Source organism: Pleurodeles waltl, chromosome 4_2 (genome assembly GCF_031143425.1).
Source record: "Pleurodeles waltl isolate 20211129_DDA chromosome 4_2, aPleWal1.hap1.20221129, whole genome shotgun sequence".
In the NCBI taxonomy this organism is placed as follows: domain Eukaryota; kingdom Metazoa; phylum Chordata; class Amphibia; order Caudata; family Salamandridae; genus Pleurodeles; species Pleurodeles waltl.
This window is the reverse complement of record NC_090443.1, coordinates 1,013,908,605-1,013,929,492: the sequence shown is the minus strand read 5'-3', so window position 1 is coordinate 1,013,929,492 and position 20,888 is coordinate 1,013,908,605. Positions and strand designations below refer to the sequence as shown.

At 47.1% G+C, this 20,888-nt stretch overlaps 1 non-coding gene across 1 annotated transcript; it reads left to right on the top strand.

The window, feature by feature from the left end:
* The first annotated feature begins 5,381 nt into the window (after positions 1 to 5,381).
* TRNAD-GUC (transfer RNA aspartic acid (anticodon GUC)) lies at positions 5,382 to 5,453 on the top strand. Its single transcript has one exon. It is a non-coding gene; the product is annotated as a tRNA-Asp (tRNA).
* The last annotated feature ends 15,435 nt before the right edge of the window (positions 5,454 to 20,888 follow it).

Here is a 20,888-nt window from a genome sequence, read left to right as displayed (position 1 = left end):
GAAGGTGCAGAAGCAAACATGCCCTTAGGAGGTGTCCTGAAAGTGAACCACAGAAATCAGTGTAGAAATTTCAGATACGAAGGTAAAGTGAAGTAGTGGTATTTATTGAAAATCACTTCCACTGGGAGGGAGTCTGCCAGCCTACTGCCCCATTCAGAGCATCATCAGGTCAACTGTTGTATACACCTAGAATGCTACTGCAACACTCTTCTTAGCAAGGAGAGCAGGATACTACTGTATGCTGACTGAACCGCAATTGGTTATGAAAGAAGAATTTTCAAAACCTGTTGGCCAGATCAGTTAGAAGTTTAGATCAGTTTCCCCACAAAGGACTGATATACCTTACGGAAGACTGGTTTTCTATGCAGAGCAATTCTTAGCACCAAGTACTGCCTTTGATTAAATTGTGGTCAGAGAATTACTAGGGAAACATGCATTTGATTTTATAGCTAAGGGAGCTCTTTTTGAGGTAGTAGATATGGGACTTCCCCCTGCTCACCTCTTGGTTCCACCTCCTCATTTCGGGGTGGCAGAACTACTCTGTTTCAGACTACATAGCCTCATAGAGCCTGTGCTTAATTTGGAAAATAATAAGTGCTGGTGCCCCAAGCACTGCTCAGATGCCATTGGCCAATGCTATTAAATGTCAGTGTGCCAAACAACAAAGATGCATAGTCCTGACTCCACTTCAGGCCTATCTAATCCACTGCCAGGCACTCCATGCCTCTTTATCTCACTCTGGCAAGATTCTGCTTTCTCCCATGATGACGGATTGTTTGCCTTTCTCTTCATCCTTCTTTCCATTTTGTGTGTTTTTCCCTCTTTTTCTTTCGGGGAAATGTCTGATGAAGAAAAATAAGTGACGGTCCCCAAAAATTAGTGCTGGCCCCCACCGGCAACCACTGACTCAAATTAAGCACTGGCTCAAATTAAGCTATGCCTTCCTAACCACCTTCCAGCCTGGACAGCCACTGGAGAGACATTCTCTCCAAAGCTTTGGAATGGTGGGTCACTGATACAAGTTTTACTTCTCCGGCCGCCACGCGATACACTGTGGTCTCAGGCAGAAAAAAATAGAACAGTGTCCCTGATGCATTGAAAGAAAACTCCCAGACTGTCAGTGGCACTATTTTTTTTGTTTTGCAAAATAAAAGCTCCACTATGGAGCTTTGTTGTCAGCAAAGAAAACAAATATTGATCGGCACACTTTACTATGACATAGAGGGTCTGCCAGTAATGTAGATTTTTGTAAAAGTGCCCCCAGGAAATGTCTAAATATTGCAGGCAGATCACTATGGATCAGCGAAGGCAGGACATCTACCTCCCCCCCAGTGACCTCCCACCAAGCCCTAAAGTTGGTTTTAACACTGCCTGTGTCTGGACTATCTAGGGTACAATTTTTATTGCTACCTCTGTTATGTTTCCCAGGTCCTTGATTGAATAGCAGCTCCGGGCCAGGTTTTAGTTTTGAATTTTAGAACATGTAGTCATGCTTTTTATATAAGTAATGATAGGTTTACCACAAAAGTAGCATATTTGCACCCATAGAACTAGAAGTACTCCTTGAATGAATACGAATTGAATACGTTTTTTAATTTGCAAACAGTGGCAGCAGTAGGCTTGGAAAACTGTGCCAATCTCAAGTTTCCTGGCATACTAATGTCAATCAAACACCCAAAAGGAGATAGTCCAATCACTCGCAATCCCTCTGGGTAGCATTCTAAAGCATGATTTTTCTAGACCTGCCAACTTGAATACAGATCTCATCGTGTGAGGATGGAAGGAGCTTTGGAGGGGGTGGGCCTTGTGGAGAGAACTACCTAAGCGTCACTTTTGCCACCCCCCCATCCTGCCTCCAAGCCTCCTCCTCCAAAAGCAAATGTTTTCTGTGGCTGATTCCTATGTCTTGGGGTGTTTTCACACCCATTAATGGACGTTGGCAGTTCAAAGCCTCCAAAAACTAGATGAAAACAATTGTTTACAGTGGTTTTCAGCTTGTTTTCCCTGCCACCATGTGGTATCAGCTCCTCACAGGCTGACTGTGTGATGGGAGATGATATTATGTGTCACACGGTGTGAGTTGGCAGGTCTGTTTTACACCCATTGTGCCACTCTAGTCAGGGGGCGTGATTTAAGGTTTGGCAGATGCTATAACGGAAGACATGGTGGTGGAGGACTTCATATTTGCCACACTGTCTTTACTCTGCCTGCAAAATATAGAATTGTCCGTTGGTCTTGCAGACCAGTGCTTAATTTGTAAATAAAAAGGTGCCGGTGCGCAAAGCTCTCCTCTGAAACACGCGGCTGCTGCAATTAAATGTGTGAACACGGAATACTGAGGCAGTAACCCTGAAGCCATCTCGGGCCTCTGTAATCTATTTACAGCCACGCTCTGCCCCTTCAGTTCACTCCTGCAGCTTTCTGTTTTCTCCCTTTGTGACGCTTTTTCGTTTTTCTCTTCCTCCATCTTTCCCATATGTGCCTTTTGCCTCCAGTAAATGCTTGAGGCAAAAGAATAAGCTCCGGCCCCCATAAATAAGTGCCGGTGCTCAGCACCGGAAACAATAAGCACAAATTAAGTACTGTTGCAGGCATCTCTATACATTAGCAGGAACTGAAGTCATGGCGGTTCATGTCAATGTAGGAATAGTTTGATGGATGGCTCCATCAAACATGATTGCTGGCCATCAAACTTTTACCAATTGTTTTTTTTTTCAAAACAAACACTGAAAGCGGGAGTTTCATTTTGAAAATTTCAAAAAAATAATTATCACCATGGAAGTATTCTCTCATGGTGTAGGGTCCTTTGTTTAAAAACTTCTGTCACCACCAAGTTATATCTGTGTCGACAGACAGGGCAAATAAGCCGTGTGACCATCCACTCTAAATATAGGGGACAGATGGCTGCCTTACCTTCGACGGAACGTGCTATGTCAGCCCATCAGAGGAAGTTTTACATCAGTGCAGTACATTTTACTCCTTTGGCGTAAAATGTCTGATCCACCCTACTCAAAATTGGGTGGGCGGACCTTCAGTTAGGTGGACAGAGTACTCTGTCACCTTTGCAATGGATTATGTGTCTCTAAATCAGCCCCAGAGGCCAACCTAATGCATCAGTACTGACCCTGCTACTCATGGGAACAATTTATACCGATCCTGCGGCCCACTGCTTTTTTAGTTGGGAAATTTTAGGCTCACTCCCCACTGAATCTCACTAAGCGATGCCCCTGATCATAGACCTGGGAAACTTGGCAGCTGTGTATTGATACTGCATTGCAGTGCTTTCTGTAGTCTGGGTGGCTATCCAAACGATGCAAAGCTTTTTCCAGCAGACCGCAGTTTAATTCAGTACACATGTAGTCTGTGCGACCTATTACAAGTTCAGAAGTCATGCTGGGAAGTGCTGGTACTGTACCAACAACAGTATTGCAGCTCTGGTGGGAATTGTTCTAAATGTAATGTTAAAATTATAGTAACTGTGTGAGACATGGATGCATTGATTTATTGATGCTTGGCTTTAGCAAATCAGTTGGGATTATCTGTGTATTGAGTAACCTCTATATGTCGCCAGAATCAACAATATTCCTACTATTGCTCTTCTTATAATTGCTTGCAGGGGACTTGCCGCCAAGAGGTAACTGTTTATTATGTGTCTGATTGGTAAGATACTAAGGGCCAGATGTTTTTAGGTTTGGGTTTGCGACTTCCTATTAGCGAATCTTATCGATTCGCTATTAGGTATTTGCAAACTGGGATGTATAACAGTGTGTTTAACACTATATGCGATTCCCAATGGGCTCGCAAAAGGTCTACCACATTAATATTCATAAGATAGTTCGCAATTTGCGACCCCACTGGAAATGGCCACACTCACAGAGATAGTGGCCTGCTGGGGACAGCAGACCGGCATGTCCGTGACTGCTTTTTACATAAAGCATTTTTTTTATGCATCCAGGTATATTTCAAAGAAAAGATGAAAAGTTTACTTTTCATTTTTTCAGAGTAGGCATTGGTCCGTGGGACCACTACTTGCTCTAAAAATATATTTTTGCATGCATTCACAAAGGAGAGGCAGTCCCTGAGGACCCCTTCACGTTTGAGAATGGGTTACCGCCATTACTGCGATTGTTTTGCTACTGCATTCACATTCTCAAAACAACCTTACATCCCACTGCAACTTGCTGTGAGGAAGGGACGCTTTTGGCACGCCCCTTCCTAATTGCGACTCGCAATCCTATTTTGCGAGTCGGTAACAAGTTAGGATAGTAACATGGGGAAAGGCCTTTTCCCTGCGCATCGGGCCGTTAGACACCAGGAAAAAACTTTCATACATCTGGCCCCATATGTGCTTAATCAGAGCTCAAGTTTCATACGGCCAATAGCTCATCCAGACCACGTTTTTGCTTTGATTTCAGTGACTTGCGTTGTATTCGTTCAAAATCCTAGAAATCCAAGCAAAAAAAGCATGGCCTGACCACACAGGCCATTACTTATCAGCATCACCCTGGTTCCAGCATATGTACCATAGCAACAATAATACCCCTTACAGAGTTTTAAGTTTCCGAATCCATGCATGCGTAACTCATCCTGCCCAAGCCCTCTAAAATGCAGACACTGGGCAAGCCAGAAGTCCAGCAAAACAGCCCAGCCCTTGGCAGACTTAGTACACGAAACACAGTTGTTTTCTCAGCGCAGTTCTCTAAAAGTAAACTCCTGATCTGAAGAATGTTTCGTTGTTTGCTGCTGTCAGTACCTTTTGTAATCATACCTTCCCATGCCCAGGTAGCGTAGTTTACAAATAAAACAAGTCTAAAGAGCAGAGCTCTCGTGAAGGTGACGCTAGCGGCCATGTTAGTCTGGGGAACTGTGAGCACTTCTGAAGCTCAGGATGACACCAGTCCGGTAGCCATGTTGGAGTGGGGATTAAGATCTTGTCATCACTAAAGATCCGACCGACGCCCCTTTGTGGCGGCCATGTTAGAGAGGAAGCAATGAGAGGGGAGCTGTCGTCCACGTCCGACCGGCGGCCATGTTACATTTAGTGACGCGTGAGCTAAATCAATCTACTTGATTCTGAAGCTTATCGAGCAGTGATATTAGTCAGAAATGATTTCTTTTTATTTATTTAATTTGACCATATTAGTGCATGAAATGGTTGCCATTTGTTTTTTAAAGGCATAAAACATGTCAAAGTTTAAGAAATATATGTTACCATTGTATTTTTATTTGGTCTGAGTTGGAATCTGGGGTATTTTTAACATGTATTCTGTGTTTAGTTTATAGTAACATTGACCACAATAGAAAATAATTCACCGCTACCTGTAGGACTGCTGGCTTTCATAAGCAACGAGTAAGAGATCGTCATACTGACGGCTACCAGTTCCTCGTTAGTATAGTGGTCAGTATCCCCGCCTGTCACGCGGGAGACCGGGGTTCAATTCCCCGACGGGGAGGTGTGCCATTTTATTTGTGTACAGTAGAGGTAAAATGTTATAAGAAAACACATTATACTTTTGGGAGCTCACGTTAAGAGCTACGAGGTAGTTAATGAGCGGGCATTAATATGCAGCAAACACAGCGTCATTTCTCAGTATAACAAGTGTCACATTTTGTAGTCTAAGCTGCAGTGGTGGAAATGGAAAAACTTGATTCGGGGAACCCATAATTTGACAGTCAAGGTGTAGCAACACAGAATGGGGTGAAGTCACGAGGGGTGTGCCCAGTAAATCTCATGGAATAAGAACTTGAGATACCGTTGGTGGTTAATGCACTAGCTGGGGAGAATTGTGTTTTGTCTATTCACGGTTTTGACTCATAAACAAGCATAGAGGGGGTCATTACAACCTCGGCGGTATTTTTACATGACCGCCAAGGGACCGCCGAGCGGAAGACCGCCAGTAGTGGCGGTTTGCCGCTCTGCGTATTATGACTGTTGGCTGCTGAGCCGCCAGCAGCCATACTGGCGGGCGGCGGGGAAGTGGCGGTGTTCTGTTGGTGGTGTGGTGTCGGCAGAGCAGCCCCCATGGCTCCCGTCCCCTCCCGGAGGATCGACGGACCAGGTAAGTCGATCGTCCGTTAGGGGAGGGGTTTGGGGGGGTGTTGTGTGTTGTGTACGTGCATGGGGGTGTGTGTCTGAGTATGTAGAGGGGATGTGTGAGTGCGTGTATGCTTGTGGGGGTGATGCATGTTTGGGACTGAGTGCGTGTATGTCTGTGGGTATGTCTGTATGGATGTGTGCGTGTATGTTTGAATGTGGGTGTGTGTGTCTGACTGTGTGTGGATGTTGGCATGTATGTCGGTGTGTGTGCGTGTGTGTGTTGGTGGTCCCTGCATGCGTGTCGTGTGTGTGTGAGTTATGTGATGTTGGGGGTCGGGGTGGGGAGGGGGGCCCTGCCACCTTTGGGGGGTGGCAAGGGTGGTGGGGGGTGTAGGGGAGGGAGTCGGGGTGGGTGTGAGGGGTGGGGGAGACCCCTATCAGTGCCAGGGAAGGAATTCCCTGGCACTGATAGTGCTTACCGCCATGGATTTCATGGCGGTTCAAACCGCTGGAAATCCACGGCAGTAAGCCTGGTCAAAATACCGGCGGCGGTATAGTGACGGCCGCCGGGCTGGAGACCCAGGTCTCCAGCCCGGCGGGCGGAACGGAGAACCGGCGGATGACCATGGCGGTAACCGCCATGGTCATAATTCCACAAGGTAAGACCGCCAGCCTGTTGGCGGTCTTACTGCCGGTTCTCCGCCTTCCGCCAGGGTCGTAATGACCCCCTTTGTGTAACATGCAGACAACAGATTTTTCTTTTACACGGAGTTACAGAGGTCATTCTAAGGTTTTGCCTGCACAACTCTTGCGCTGTGTTTGCAAAATCGCTTGTAATGAAAAAAACAGAGGCCCATAGTTATACTTTTTTAGCGCCACATTTGCGCCGCTTTTTGACGCAAAAATGGTGCAAACTTACAAAATACAATTGTATTTTGCAAGTTTGTGCCGTTTTTGCATCACAAAATGACGCAAATGTGGCACTAGAAAAGTATAAATATGGTCCAGAATCTCATACTTGCCAATAGACCCGATTCAAAGTCTTTATTTTGGCTGTCTCCCGCCTGAAATTGCTTCTGCTTAAATAGAATTCAATGGGAGAAATACATTCTCCAGATTATGTTTTTTTAAGATCTCCCACCGTTTAAACTCGTTACATGTCAAAAAGAATAAAGAACATTGAACGCAAGAATGTTGTTGGCGTGCTGGAATCCTTTTGCATGAAAGATTCCAGGCAACAGTTCTCAGTGACAGTTGCTGCAGGTCTTTCATGCGAAGGGTCGCTTTCCCGTGGACTCCTCTTTAATCCTATGAATAAATCTTTTATAACCTATGTGATGCTTCCTTGATCTATCCATAACATATTGGCAACGAGGGGTCTCTGAGGAGCTCACTAGGCAACTCCAGGAGACTTTGTGCTGTTCTGTCTCCCATTGTTTGAGGATTCCTGCCGGATCAGCGGCTCAGCTCCATTTTCTGTGATTCCAGTACTGCTGCACGCTGAGGGATCTTTCATGTTGCCATGAAGCGGAGCTCCCCGGCAGTCTATTCTGGCATTTTTGGCTTTGGGAGTAGTTCTTCTCTATTAGTTCACAAGCGCAGGTGTGAGCGCGTGTAGGAGGCTGGACTGGCTTGTAGTGAGTACCAAGGGGTACTTGCACCTTGCACCAGGCCCAGTTATCCCTTATTAGTGTATAGGGTGTCTAGCAGCTTAGGCTGATAGATAATGGTAGCTTAGCAGAGCAGCTTAGGCTGAACTAGGAGACGAGTGAAGCTCCTACAGTACCACTTAGTGTCATATGCACAATATCATAAGAAAACACAATACACAGATATACTAAAAATAAAGGTACTTTATTTTTATGACAATATGCCAAAAGTATCTCAGTGAGTACCCTCAGTATGAGGATAGCAAATATACACAAGATATATATACACAATAGCAAAAATATGCAGTATAGTCTTAGAAAACAGTGCAAAGAATGTATAGTTACAATAGGATGCAATGGGGACACATAGGGATAGGGGCAACACAAACCATATACTCCAAAAGTGGAATGCGAACCACGAATGGACCCCAAACCTATGTGACCTTGTAGAGGGTCGCTGGGACTATTAGAAAATAGTGAGGGTTAGAAAAATAGCCCACCCCAAGACCCTGAAAAGTGAGTGCATAGTGCACTAAAGTTCCCCAAAGAGCACAGAAGTCGTGATAGGGGAATAAGGCAGGAAAGACACAAACCAACAATGCAACAACGCTGGATTTCCAATCTGGGGTACCTGTGGAACAAGGGGAACAAGTCCAAAAGTCACAAGCAAGTCGGAGATGGGCAGATGCCCAGGAAATGCCAGCTGCGGGTGCAAAGAAGCTTCTACTGGACAGAAGAAGCTGCGGTTTCTGCAGGAACGCAAAGGGCTAGGGACTTCCCCTTTGGAGGACGGATCCTTCTCGCCTTGTAGAGTCGTGCAGAAGTGTTTTCCCGCCGAAAGAACGCCAACAAGCCTTGCTAGCTGCAAATCGTGCGGTTAGCGTTTTTGGACGCTGCTGTGGCCCAGGAGGGACCAGGAGGTCGCAAATTGGACCAGGAGGTAGAGGGGACGCCGAGCAAGACAAGGAGCCCTCTTAGCAGCAGGTAGCACCCGGAGAAGTGCCAGAAACAGGCACTACGAGGATGCGTGAAACGGTGCTCACCCGAAGTTACACAAAGGAGTCCCACGTCGCCGGAGACCAACTTAGAAAGTCGTGCAATGCAGGTTAGAGTGCCGTGGACCCAGGCTTGGCTGTGCACAAAGGATTTCCGCCGGAAGTGCACAGGGGCCGGAGTAGCTGCAAAAGTCGCGGTTCCCAGCAATGCAGTCTAGCGAGGTGAGGCAAGGACTTACCTCCACCAAACTTGGACTGAAGAGTCACTGGACTGTGGGAGTCACTTGGACAGAGTTGCTGGATTCGAGGGACCTCGCTCGTCGTGCTGAGAGGAGACCCAAGGGACCGATAATGCAGCTTTTTGGTGCCTGCGGTTGCAGGGGGAAGATTCCGTCGACCCACAGGAGATTTCTTCGGAGCTTCTAGTGCAGAGAGGAGGCAGACTACCCCCACAGCATGCACCACCAGGAAAACAGTCGAGAAGGCGGCAGGATCAGCGTTACAGAGTTGCAGTAGTCGTCTTTGCTACTATGTTGCAGTTTTGCAGGCTTCCAGCGCGGTCAGCAGTCGATTCCTTGGCAGAAGGTGAAGAGAGAGATGCAGAGGAACTCGGATGAGCTCTTGCATTCGTTATCTAAGGAATCCCAAGAGACAGAGACCCTAAATAGCCAGAAAAGAGGGTTTGGCTACCTAGGAGAGAGGATAGGCTAGCAACACCTGAAGGAGCCTATCACAAGGAGTCTCTGACGTCACCTGGTGGCACTGGCCACTCAGAGCAGTCCAGTGTGCCAGCAGCACCTCTGTTTCCAAGATGGCAGAGGTCTGGAGCACACTGGAGGAGCTCTGGGCACCTCCCAGGGGAGGTACAGGTCAGGGGAGTGGTCACTCCCCTTTCCTTTGTCCAGTTTCGCGCCAGAGCAGGGCTAAGGGGTCCCTGAACCGGTGTAGACTGGCTTATGCAGAAATGGGCACCAAATGTGCACATGAAAGCATTTCCAGAGGCTGGGGGAGGCTACTCCTCCCCTGCCTTCACACCATTTTCCAAAGGGAGAGGGTGTAACACCCTCTCTCAGAAGAAAGTCCTTTGTTCTGCCATCCTGGGCCAGGCCTGGCTGGACCCCAGGAGGGCAGATGCCTGTCTGAGGGGTTGGCAGCAGCAGCAGCTGCAGTGAAACCCCGGGAAAGGCAGTTTGGCAGTACCAGGGTCTGTGCTACAGACCACTGGGATCATGGGATTGTGCCAACTATGCCAGGATGGTATAGAGGGGGCAATTCCATGATCATAGACATATTACATGGCCATATTAGGAGTTACCATTGTGAAGCTACATATAGGTAGTGACCTATATGTAGTGCACGCGTGTAATGGTGTCCCCACACTCACAAAGTCCGGGGAATTGGCCCTGAACAATGTGGGGGCACCTTGGCTAGTGCCAGGGTGCCCACACACTAAGTAACTTAGCACCCAACCTTTACTAGGTAAAGGTTAGACATATAGGTGACTTATAAGTTACTTAAGTGCAGTGAAAAATGGCTGTGAAATAACGTGGACGTTATTTCACTCAGGCTGCAGTGGCAGGCCTGTGTAAGATTTGTCAGAGCTCCCTATGGGTGGCAAAAGAAATGCTGCAGCCCATAGGGATCTCCTGGAACCCCAATACCCTGAGTACCTCAGTACCATATACTAGGGAATTATAAGGGTGTCCCAGTAAGCCAATGTAAATTGGTAAAATTGGTCAATAGCCTGTCAGTGACAATTTGAAAGAAATGAGAGAGCATAACCACTGAGGTTCTGATTAGCAGAGCCTCAGTGAGACAGTTAGTCACTACACAGGTAACACATTCAGGCACACTTATGAGCACTGGGGCCCTGGAGAACAGGGTCCCAGTGACACATACAACTAAAACAACATATATACAGTGAAAAATGGGGGTAACATGCCAGGCAAGATGGTACTTTCCTACACAACCCCCCCCCAAACGAAGGACAATAAGACTAGCCATGACCTGATGAGTCTTCATTGCCTAAGTGGAAATATCTGGAGAGTCCATCTGCATTGGAGTGGCTACTCCCAGGTCTATGTTCCACTGTATAGTCCATTCCCTGTAGGGATATGGACCACCTTAACAATTTAGGATTTTCACCTTTCATTTGTTTTAGCCAAAGTAGAGGTTTGTGGTCTGTCTGAACAATGAAGTGAGTGCCAAACAGGTATGGCCTCAACTTCTTCAGAGCCCAGACCACAGCAAAGGCCTCCCTCTCTATGGCAGACCAACGCTTTTCTCTAGGGGTCAACCTTCTACTAATAAAAGCAACAGGGTGGTCCTGGCCCTCAGAATTAAGTTGTGATAGGACTGCCCCTACTCCTAATTCAGATGCATCAGTTTGGACATAGAATGTTTTTAGAGTAACAAGGGCTTTTCAGGACAGGTGCAGAGCACATGGCCTGCTTCAGCTCCTCAAAAGCTTTCTGACAGTTTGCTGTCCATAATACCTTTTTAGGCATTTTCTTGGATGTGAGGTCATTAAGAGGGGCTGCAATGGAGCCATAGTTCTTAATGAACCTCCTGTAATACCCAGTGAGGCCTAGGAAGGCTCTCACCTGAGTCTGAGTGGTAGGGGGAACCCAATCAATAATTGTTTGGATTTTCCACTGAAGTAGTGCAATCTGTTCCCCACCAACAAGGTGTCCCAGATAAACCACCTTACCCTGCGCTATCTGGCACTTTGAAGCCTTGATAGTGAGGCCTGCCTTTTGCAGGGCCTCCAAAACTTTCCATAGGTGGACCAGGTGATCATCCCAGCTGGAGCTAAAGACAGCTATATCGTCCAAATATGCTGCACTGAAAGCTTCCAGCCCTTTCAGGACTGTGTTCACCAACCTTTGAAAATTGGCAGGTGCATTTTTCAATCCAAAAGGCATTACTGTAAATTGGTAATGGCCTCCAATGGTTGAAAATGCAGTTTTAGGTTTAGCATCTTCTGACAATTTGATCTGCCAATACCCTGCAGTCAAATCAAAAGTGCTTAGATACTTGGCAGATGCCAGTGTATCTATGAGCTCATCTGCCCTGGGTATAGGGTGAGCATCAGTTTTGGTTACCAGGTTGAGACCTCTATAGTCTACACAAAACCGCATTTCCTTCTTTCCATCTTTGGAATGGGGTTTTGGTACAAGTACCACATGAGAAGCCCATGGACTTTCAGAGTGCTCAACCACTCCTAGTTCTAACATTTTCTGCACCTCTTGCTTTATGCAGTCCCTGACATGGTCAGGCTGCCTATAGATTTTACTTTTGACAGGTAAACTGTCTCCAGTATCTATAGTGTGCTCACACCAAGAAGTGGTACCTGGCACAGTAGAGAAGAGTTCAGAGAATTGATCTAGGAGGTTTATGCAATGGTCTTTCTGCTCAGCAGTAAGACAATCTGCCAAAACTACACCTTCCACAAGAGCATCTTGTTCTGTGGAAGAGAAGAGATCAGGTAGAGGATCACTGTCTTCTTCCTGTCCCTCATCAGTTGCCATGAGCAGGGTGAGATCAGCCCTGTCATAGTAGGGTTTCAGGCGATTGACATGGAGCACCCTAAGGGGACTTCTGGCAGTGCCTAAGTCAACTAAGTAGGTGACTTCACCCTTCTTTTCAACAATTATGTGGGGTCCACTCCATTTATCTTGGAGTGCTCTTGGGGCCACAGGCTCCAAGACCCACACTTTCTGCCCTGGTTTGTACTGAACCAAAACAGCCTTCTGATCATGCCATTGCTTCTGGAGCTCTTGGCTGGCCTGAAGGTTTTTACTGGCCTTTTTCATATACTCAGCCATTCTTGATCTGAGGCCAAGTACATAATCCACAATATCTTGCTTTGGAGCTTTTAAAGGTTGTTCCCAACCCTCCTTGACAAGTGTTAGTGGACCCCTAACAGGGTGACCAAAGAGGAGTTCAAAGGGGCTGAAGCCCACTCCTTTCTGGGGTACCTCCCTGTAGGCAAAAAGGAGGCATGGTAACAGGATATCCCATCTCCTACGGAGTTTTTCAGGGAGACCCATAATCATGCCTTTGAGAGTTTTATTAAATCTCTCCACCAGTCCATTTGTTTGTGGATGATAGGGTGTAGTGAACTTGTAAGTTACACCACACTCCTTCCACAAGGCCTTTAAGTATGCAGACATGAAATTGCTTCCCCTGTCTGATACTACTTCCTTTGGGAAGCCCACCCTAGAAAATATTCCTAGGAGGGCCATTGCCACTGCAGGTGCTGTAGTGGTCCTTAAAGGAATTGCTTCAGGGTATCTTGTGGCATGGTCCACTACCACCAAGATAAACCTATTGCCTGAAGCAGTAGGAGGGTCAAGGGGGCCAACTATGTCAACCCCTACCCTTTCAAAGGGTACCCCAACCACAGGCAGTGGAATAAGGGGTGCCTTTGGAGTGCCACCTGTCTTGCCACTGGCTTGACAGGTTTCACAGGACTTACAAAAATCTTTTGTGTCCTCAGACATCCTAGGCCAATGAAACAAGGGAACCAGTCTGTCCCAAGTTTTCATTTGTCCCAGGTGCCCAGCTAGGGGAATGTCGTGGGCTAAAGTTAGGAGGAACTTCCTGTACTCCTGAGGAATCACTAACCTCCTGGCAGTTCCAGGTTTAGGATTGTAGGAAAGTACCATCTTGCCTGGCATGTTACCCCCATTTTTCACTGTATATATGTTGTTTTAGTTGTATGTGTCACTGGGACCCTGGTAACCCAGGGCCCCAGTGCTCATAAGTGTGCCTGAACGTGTTACCTGTGTAGTGACTAACTGTCTCACTGAGGCTCTGCTAATCAGAACCTCAGTGGTTATGCTCTCTCATTTCTTTCCAAATTGGCACTAACAGGCTAGTGACCATTTTTACCAATTTACATTGGCTTACTGGAACACCCTTATAATTCCCTAGTATATGGTACTGAGGTACCCAGGGTATTGGGGTTCCAGGAGATCCCTATGGGCTGCAGCATTTCTTTTGTCACCCATAGGGAGCTCTGACAATTCTTACACAGGCCTGCCACTGTAGCCTGAGTGAAATAACGTCCACGTTATTTCACAGCCATTTTACACTGCACTTAAGTAACTTATAAGTCACCTATATGTCTAACCTTTACCTGGTAAAGGTTAGGTGCAAAGTTACTTAGTGTGAGGGCACCCTGGCACTAGCCAAGGTGCCCCCACATTGTTCAGAGCCAATTCCCTGAACTTTGTGAGTGCGGGGACACCATTACACGCGTGCACTACATATAGGTCAGTACCTATATGTAGCTTCACAATGGTAACTCCGAATATGGCCATGTAACATGTCTATGATCATGGAATTGCCCCCTCTATGCCATCCTGGCATAGTTGGCACAATCCCATGATCCTAGTGGTCTGTAGCACAGACCCTGGTACTGCCAAACTGCCCTTCCTGGGGTTTCACTGCAGCTGCTGCTGCTGCCAACCCCTCAGACAGGCATCTGCCCTCCTGGGGTCCAGCCAGGCCTGGCCCAGGATGGCAGAACAAAGAACTTCCTCTGAGAGAGGGTGTGACACCCTCTCCCTTTGGAAAATGGTGTGAAGGCAGGGGAGGAGTAGCCTCCCCCAGCCTCTGGAAATGCTTTGTTGGGCACAGATGTGCCCAATTCTGCATAAGCCAGTCTACACCGGTTCAGGGGACCCCTTAGCCCTGCTCTGGCGCGAAACTGGACAAAGGAAAGGGGAGTGACCACTCCCCTGACCTGCACCTCCCCTGGGAGGTGTCCAGAGCTCCTCCAGTGTGCTCCAGACCTCTGCCATCTTGGAAACAGAGGTGCTGCTGGCACACTGGACTGCTCTGAGTGTCCAGTGCCACCAGGTGACGTCAGAGACTCCTTGTGATAGGCTCCTTCAGGTGTTGCTAGCCTATCCTCTCTCCTAAGTAGCCAAACCCTCTTTTCTGGCTATTTAGGGTCTCTGTCTCTGGGGAAACTTTAGATAACGAATGCAAGAGCTCATCCGAGTTCCTCTGCATCTCTCTCTTCACCTTCTGCCAAGGAATCGACTGCTGACCGCGCTGGAAGCCTGCAAACCTGCAACATAGTAGCAAAGACGACTACTGCAACTCTGTAACGCTGATCCTGCCGCCTTCTCGACTGTTTTCCTGGTGGTGCATGCTGTGGGGGTAGTCTGCCTCCTCTCTGCACTAGAAGCTCCGAAGAAATCTCCCGTGGGTCGACGGAATCTTCCCCCTGCAACCGCAGGCACCAAAAAGCTGCATTACCGGTCCCTTGGGTCTCCTCTCAGCACGACGAGCGAGGTCCCTCGAATCCAGCAACTCTGTCCAAGTGGCCCCCACAGTCCAGTGACTCTTCAGTCCAAGTTTGGTGGAGGTAAGTCCTTGCCTCACCTCGCTAGACTGCATTGCTGGGAACTGCGACTTTTGCAGCTACTCCGGCCTCCGTGCACTTCCGGCGGAAATCCTTTGTGCACAGTCCAGCCTGGGTCCACGGCACTCTAACCTGCATTGCACGACCTCCTAAGTTGTTCTCCGGCGACGTGGGACTTCTTTGTGCGACTTCGGGTGAGCACCGTTTCACGCATCCTCGTAGTGCCTGTTTCTGGCACTTCTCCGGGTGCTACCTGCTGCTGAGAGGGCTCCTTGTCTTGCTCGACGTCCCCTCTCTCTCCTGGTCCAATTTGCGACCTCCTGGTCCCTCCAGGGCCACAGCAGTGTCCAAAAACACTAACCGCACGATTTGCAGCTAGCAAGGCTTGTTGGCGTTCTTTCGGCGGGAAAACACTTCTGCACGACTCTCCACGGCGAGGGGGATCCGTCCACCAAAGGGGAAGTCTCTAGCCCTTTTCGTTCCTGCAGAAACCGCAGCTTCTTCTGTCCAGTAGAAGCTTCTTTGCACCCGCAGCTGGCATTTCCTGGGCATCTGCCCATCTCCGACTTGCTTGTGACTTTTGGACTTGGTCCCCTTGTTCCACAGGTACCCAGATTGGAAATCCACAGTTGTTGCATTGTTGGTTTGTGTCTTTCCTGCATTATTCCTCTAACACGACTTCTTTGTCCTTAGGGGAACTTCAGTGCACTTTGCACTCACTTTTCAGGGTCTTGGGGAGGGTTATTTTTCTAACTCTCACTATTTTCTAATAGTCCCAGCGACCCTCTACAAGGTCACATAGGTTTGGGGTCCATTCGTGGTTCGCATTCCACTTTTGGAGTATATGGTTTGTGTCGCTATGTTTCCCCATTGCATCCTATTGTAACCATACATTGTTTGCACTGTTTTCTAAGACTATACTGCATATTTTTGCTATTGTGTATATATATCTTGTGTATATTTCCTATCCTCTCACTGAGGGTACACTCTAAGATACTTTGGCATATTGTCATAAAAATAAAGTACCTTTATTTTTAGTATAACTGTGTATTGTGTTTTCTTATGATATTGTGCATATGACACTAAGTGGTACTGTAGTAGCTTCACACGTCTCCTAGTTCAGCCTAAGCTGCTCTGCTAAGCTACCATTATCTATCAGCCTAAGCTGCTAGACACCCTATACACTAATAAGGGATAACTGGGCCTGGTGCAAGGTGCAAGTACCCCTTGGTACTCACTACAAGCCAGTCCAGCCTCCTACATTGGTTGTGCAGCGGTGGGATAAGTGCTTTGAGACTACTTACCACTCTTGTCATTGTACTTTTCATAAGAGAAAAATATACAAAACAAGGTCAGTGTATATACACATAGCCAAAAAGTTTTGCATTTCCTCTTTTCACTCTTTTCTAAGTGCTGAAAAGTACTTCTAACTTTCTAAAAAGTTCTAAAAAGTTTTAAAAGTTTTTTTTTCTGTCTTTCTAAAAGCTCTGACAAACTTTTTTCTCTTTTTCTATCACTTTAACTCTCTCTAAAAAATGTCTGGCACAGGCCAAAATGTTGATCTGTCCAAACTTGCATATGATCACCTTAGCTGGAAAGGAGCAAGGAGTCTCTGCATAGAGAGAGGTTTGAGTGTAGGGAAGAATCCTTCCTTGGAACTGTTACTTAACATGCTTAGAGAACATGATAAGGCTAAAAGTGCCCCATCTGTTGAAAAAGTAGCTAATGGTTCTCAATCTGATCCAGGGACTCCCCCAGGAAAAGATTCAGGAAAGAAACTTCCAAGCCTGCCCATTACTAGACAGTCTAGCATAGTTGGTAATGATGATGAGCCACACCATACAAATAGTGTTGTCTCACATCATAGCAAAAGCATTTATTCTCACCATACTGGTAGTGATGTTTCTGTTAGCCAAGCTGTTAGGGTGGCTTCTGTAAGGGACAGGTCTCCTTCTGTTCATTCCCATCATACCTCTGTATCTAGGAATGTCCCTCCCACCAACCCTGATGACAGAATGTTAGAGAGGGAACTCAATAAGTTGAGGGTGGAACAAACCAGACTGAAGCTTAAAAAGCAACAGCTGGATTTGGATAGACAGTCTTTTGAACTAGAGAAGTAAAGACAGAAGTTGGGTTTAGATACCCATGGTGGCAGCAGCAGTATTCCCCATAGTCATCCTGCAAAAGAGCATGATTCCAGGAATCTGCACAAGATAGTTCCCCCTTATAAGGAGGGGGATGACATTAACAAGTGGTTTGCTGCACTTGAGAGGGCCTGTGTTGTACAGGATGTCCCTCAAAGGCAGTGGGCTGCTATCCTATGGCTATCATTTAGTGGAAAAGGTAGGGATAGGCTCCTTACTGTGAAAGAAAATGATGCTAATAATTTCCAAGTTCTTAAGAATGCACTCCTGGATGGTTATGGCTTAACCACTGAACAATACAGGATAAAGTTCAGAGAGACCAAAAAGGAGTCTTCACAAGACTGGGTTGATTTCATTGACCATTCAGTGAAGGCCTTGGAGGGGTGGTTACATGGCAGTAAAGTTACTGATTATGACAGCCTGTATAACTTGATCCTGAGAGAGCATATTCTTAATAATTGTGTGTCTGATTTGTTGCACCAGTACTTGGTGGACTCTGATCTGACCTCTCCCCAAGAATTGGGAAAGAAGGCAGACAAATGGGTCAGAACAAGGGTGAACAGAAAAGTTCATACAGGGGGTGACAAAGATGGCAACAAAAAGAAGGATGGTAAGTCTTCTGACAAGGGTGGGGACAAATCTAAAAATGAGTCTTCATCAGGCCCACAAAAACACTCTGGTGGGGGTGGTGGGCCCAAATCCTCTTTTAATCAGAACAAGGAAAATAAACCATGGTGCTATTTATGTAAAATAAAAGGCCATTGGACAACAGATCCCAGTTGTCCAAAGAAAAGCACCAATGCTCCTACCACTACAACCCCTACTGCTACCCCTAGTGTCCCTACTAATAGCAGTGGTGGTGGGAGCAAACCTACTAATAGCCAATCCAAGGGAGTAGCTGGGCTCACTATTGGTAACTTAGTTGGGGTTGGCCTTGTTAGGGAGGCCACAGAGGCTGTGTTAGTCTCTGAGGGGGCTATTGATTTAGCCACCTTAGTTGCTTGTCCCCTTAATATGGATAAGTACAAGCAGCTACCCCTAATAAATGGTGTTGAGGTTCAGGCCTACAGGGACACTGGAGCCAGTGTGACTATGGTCATAGAGAAACTGGTCCACCCTGAACAACACCTACTTGGTCACCAGTACCAAGTAACCGATGCTCACAACAACACACTTAGCCACCCCATGGCTGTTGTTAATCTCAACTGGGGGGGGGTTACTGGTCCAACGAAAGTTGTGGTAGCTTCAGATTTACCTGTAGACTGTCTATTAGGGAATGATTTGGAGACATCAGCTTGGTCAGATGTGGAGTTGGAGGCCCATGCAGCAATGCTGGGCATCCCAGGGCATATTTTTGCTTTGACAAGGGCTCAGGCCAAAAAGCAAAAAGGACAGGGAAGCTTGGATCCTGGAACAATGGACCAAGTGCTCCCTAAAGCTAGGGCTAGTAGAAGCAAACCACTTCCTACTATCCCTCCCTCTACAGTGGATTCAACTTCTGAGGAAGAAGAATTCCCTCCCTGTGCAGAACCTACACCAGAGGAGCTGGAAGCAGACACTGCTGAGCTTTTGGGTGAAGGGGGGCCTGCCAGAGAGGAGCTGAGTGTGGCACAGCAAACCTGTCCCACATTAGAGGGTCTCAGACAGCAAGCTGTCAAACAGGCTAATGGGGATGTCAGTGACTCTCACAGAGTTTACTGGGAGGGCAACCTCTTGTACACTGAGCATAGGGATCCTAAACCTGGAGCTGCCAGGAGATTAGTGATTCCTCAGGAGTACAGAAAGTTCCTCCTAACCCTGGCACATGACATTCCCCTAGCTGGGCATCTAGGACAAATGAAAACTTGGGACAGACTGGTTCCATTGTTTCATTGGCCTAGGATGTCTGAGGACACAAAATAATTTTGTAAGTCCTGTGAAACCTGTCAAGCCAGTGGCAAGACAGGTGGAACTCCAAAGGCACCCCTCATTCCACTGCCTGTGGTTGGGGTACCCTTTGAAAGGGTAGGGGTTGACATAGTTGGCCCCCTTGGCCCTCCTGCTGCTTCAGGCAATAGGTTTATCTTGGTGGTAGTGGACCATGCCACAAGATATCCTGAAGCTATTCCTTTAAGGACCACTACAGCACCTGCAGTGGCAAAGGCCCTCCTGGGAATATTTTCCAGGGTGGGCTTCCCAAAGGAAGTGGTATCAGACAGGGGAAGCAATTTCATGTCTGCATACTTAAAGGCCATGTGGAAGGAGTGTGGTGTAACGTACAAGTTCACAACACCCTATCATCCACAAACAAATGGACTGGTGGAGAGATTTAATAAAACTCTCAAAGGCATGATTATGGGTCTCCCTGAAAATCTCCGCAGGAGATGGGATATCCTTCTACCATGCCTCCTTTTTGCCTACAGGGAGGTACCCCAGAAAGGAGTGGGCTTCAGCCCCTTTGAACTTCTTTTTGGACACCCTGTTAGGGGTCCACTCACACTTGTAAAGGAGGGTTGGGAACAACATTTAAAAGCTCCTAAGCAGGATATTGTGGATTATGTACTTGGCCTCAGATCAAGGATGGCTGAGTACATGAAAAAGGCCAGCAAAAACCTTCAGGCCAGCCAAGAGCTCCAGAAGCAATGGCATGATCAGAAGGCTGTTTTGGTTCAGTACCAACCAGGGCAGAAAGTGTGGGTCTTGGAGCCTGTGGCCCCAAGAGCACTCCAAGATAAATGGAGTGGACCCCACACAATTGTTGAAAAGAAGGGAGAAGTCACCTATTTAGTTGACTTAGGCACTGCCAGGAGTCCCCTTAGGGTGCTCCATGTCAACCGCCTGAAACCCTACTATGACAGGGCTGATCTCACCCTGCTCATGGCAACTGATGAGGGACAGGAAGAAGACAGTGATCCTCTACCTGATCTCTTCTCTTCCACAGAACAAGATGCTCTTGTGGAAGGTGTAGTTTTGGCTGATTGTCTTACTGCTGAGCAGAAAGACCATTGCATAAATCTCCTAGATCAATTCTCTGAACTCTTCTCTACTGTGCCAGGTACCACTTCTTGGTGTGAGCACACTATAGATACTGGAGACAGTTTACCTGTCAAAAGTAAGATCTATAGGCAGCCTGACCATGTCAGGGACTGCATAAAGCAAGAGGTCCAGAAAATGTTAGAACTAGGAGTGGTTGAGCACTCTGAAAGTCCATGGGCTTCTCCTGTGGTACTTGTACCAAAACCCCATTCCAAAGATGGAAAGAAGGAAAGGCGGTTTTGTGTAGACTATAGAGGTCTCAACTTGGTAACCAAAACTGATGCTCACCCTATACCCAGGGCAGATGAGCTCATAGATACACTGGCATCTGCCAAGTATCTAAGCACTTTTGATTTGACTGCAGGGTATTGGCAGATCAAATTGTCAGAAGATGCTAAACCTAAGACTGCATTTTCTACCATTGGAGGACATTACCAGTTTACTGTAATGCCTTTTGGTTTGAAAAATGCACCTGCCACTTTTCAAAGGTTGGTGAACACAGTCCTGCAAGGGCTGGAAGCTTTCAGTGCAGCATATTTGGACGATATAGCTGTCTTTAGCTCCAGCTGGGATGATCACCTGGTCCACCTATGGAAAGTTTTGGAGGCCCTGCAAAAGGCAGGCCTCACTATCAAGGCTTCAAAGTGCCAGATAGGGCAGGGTAAGGTG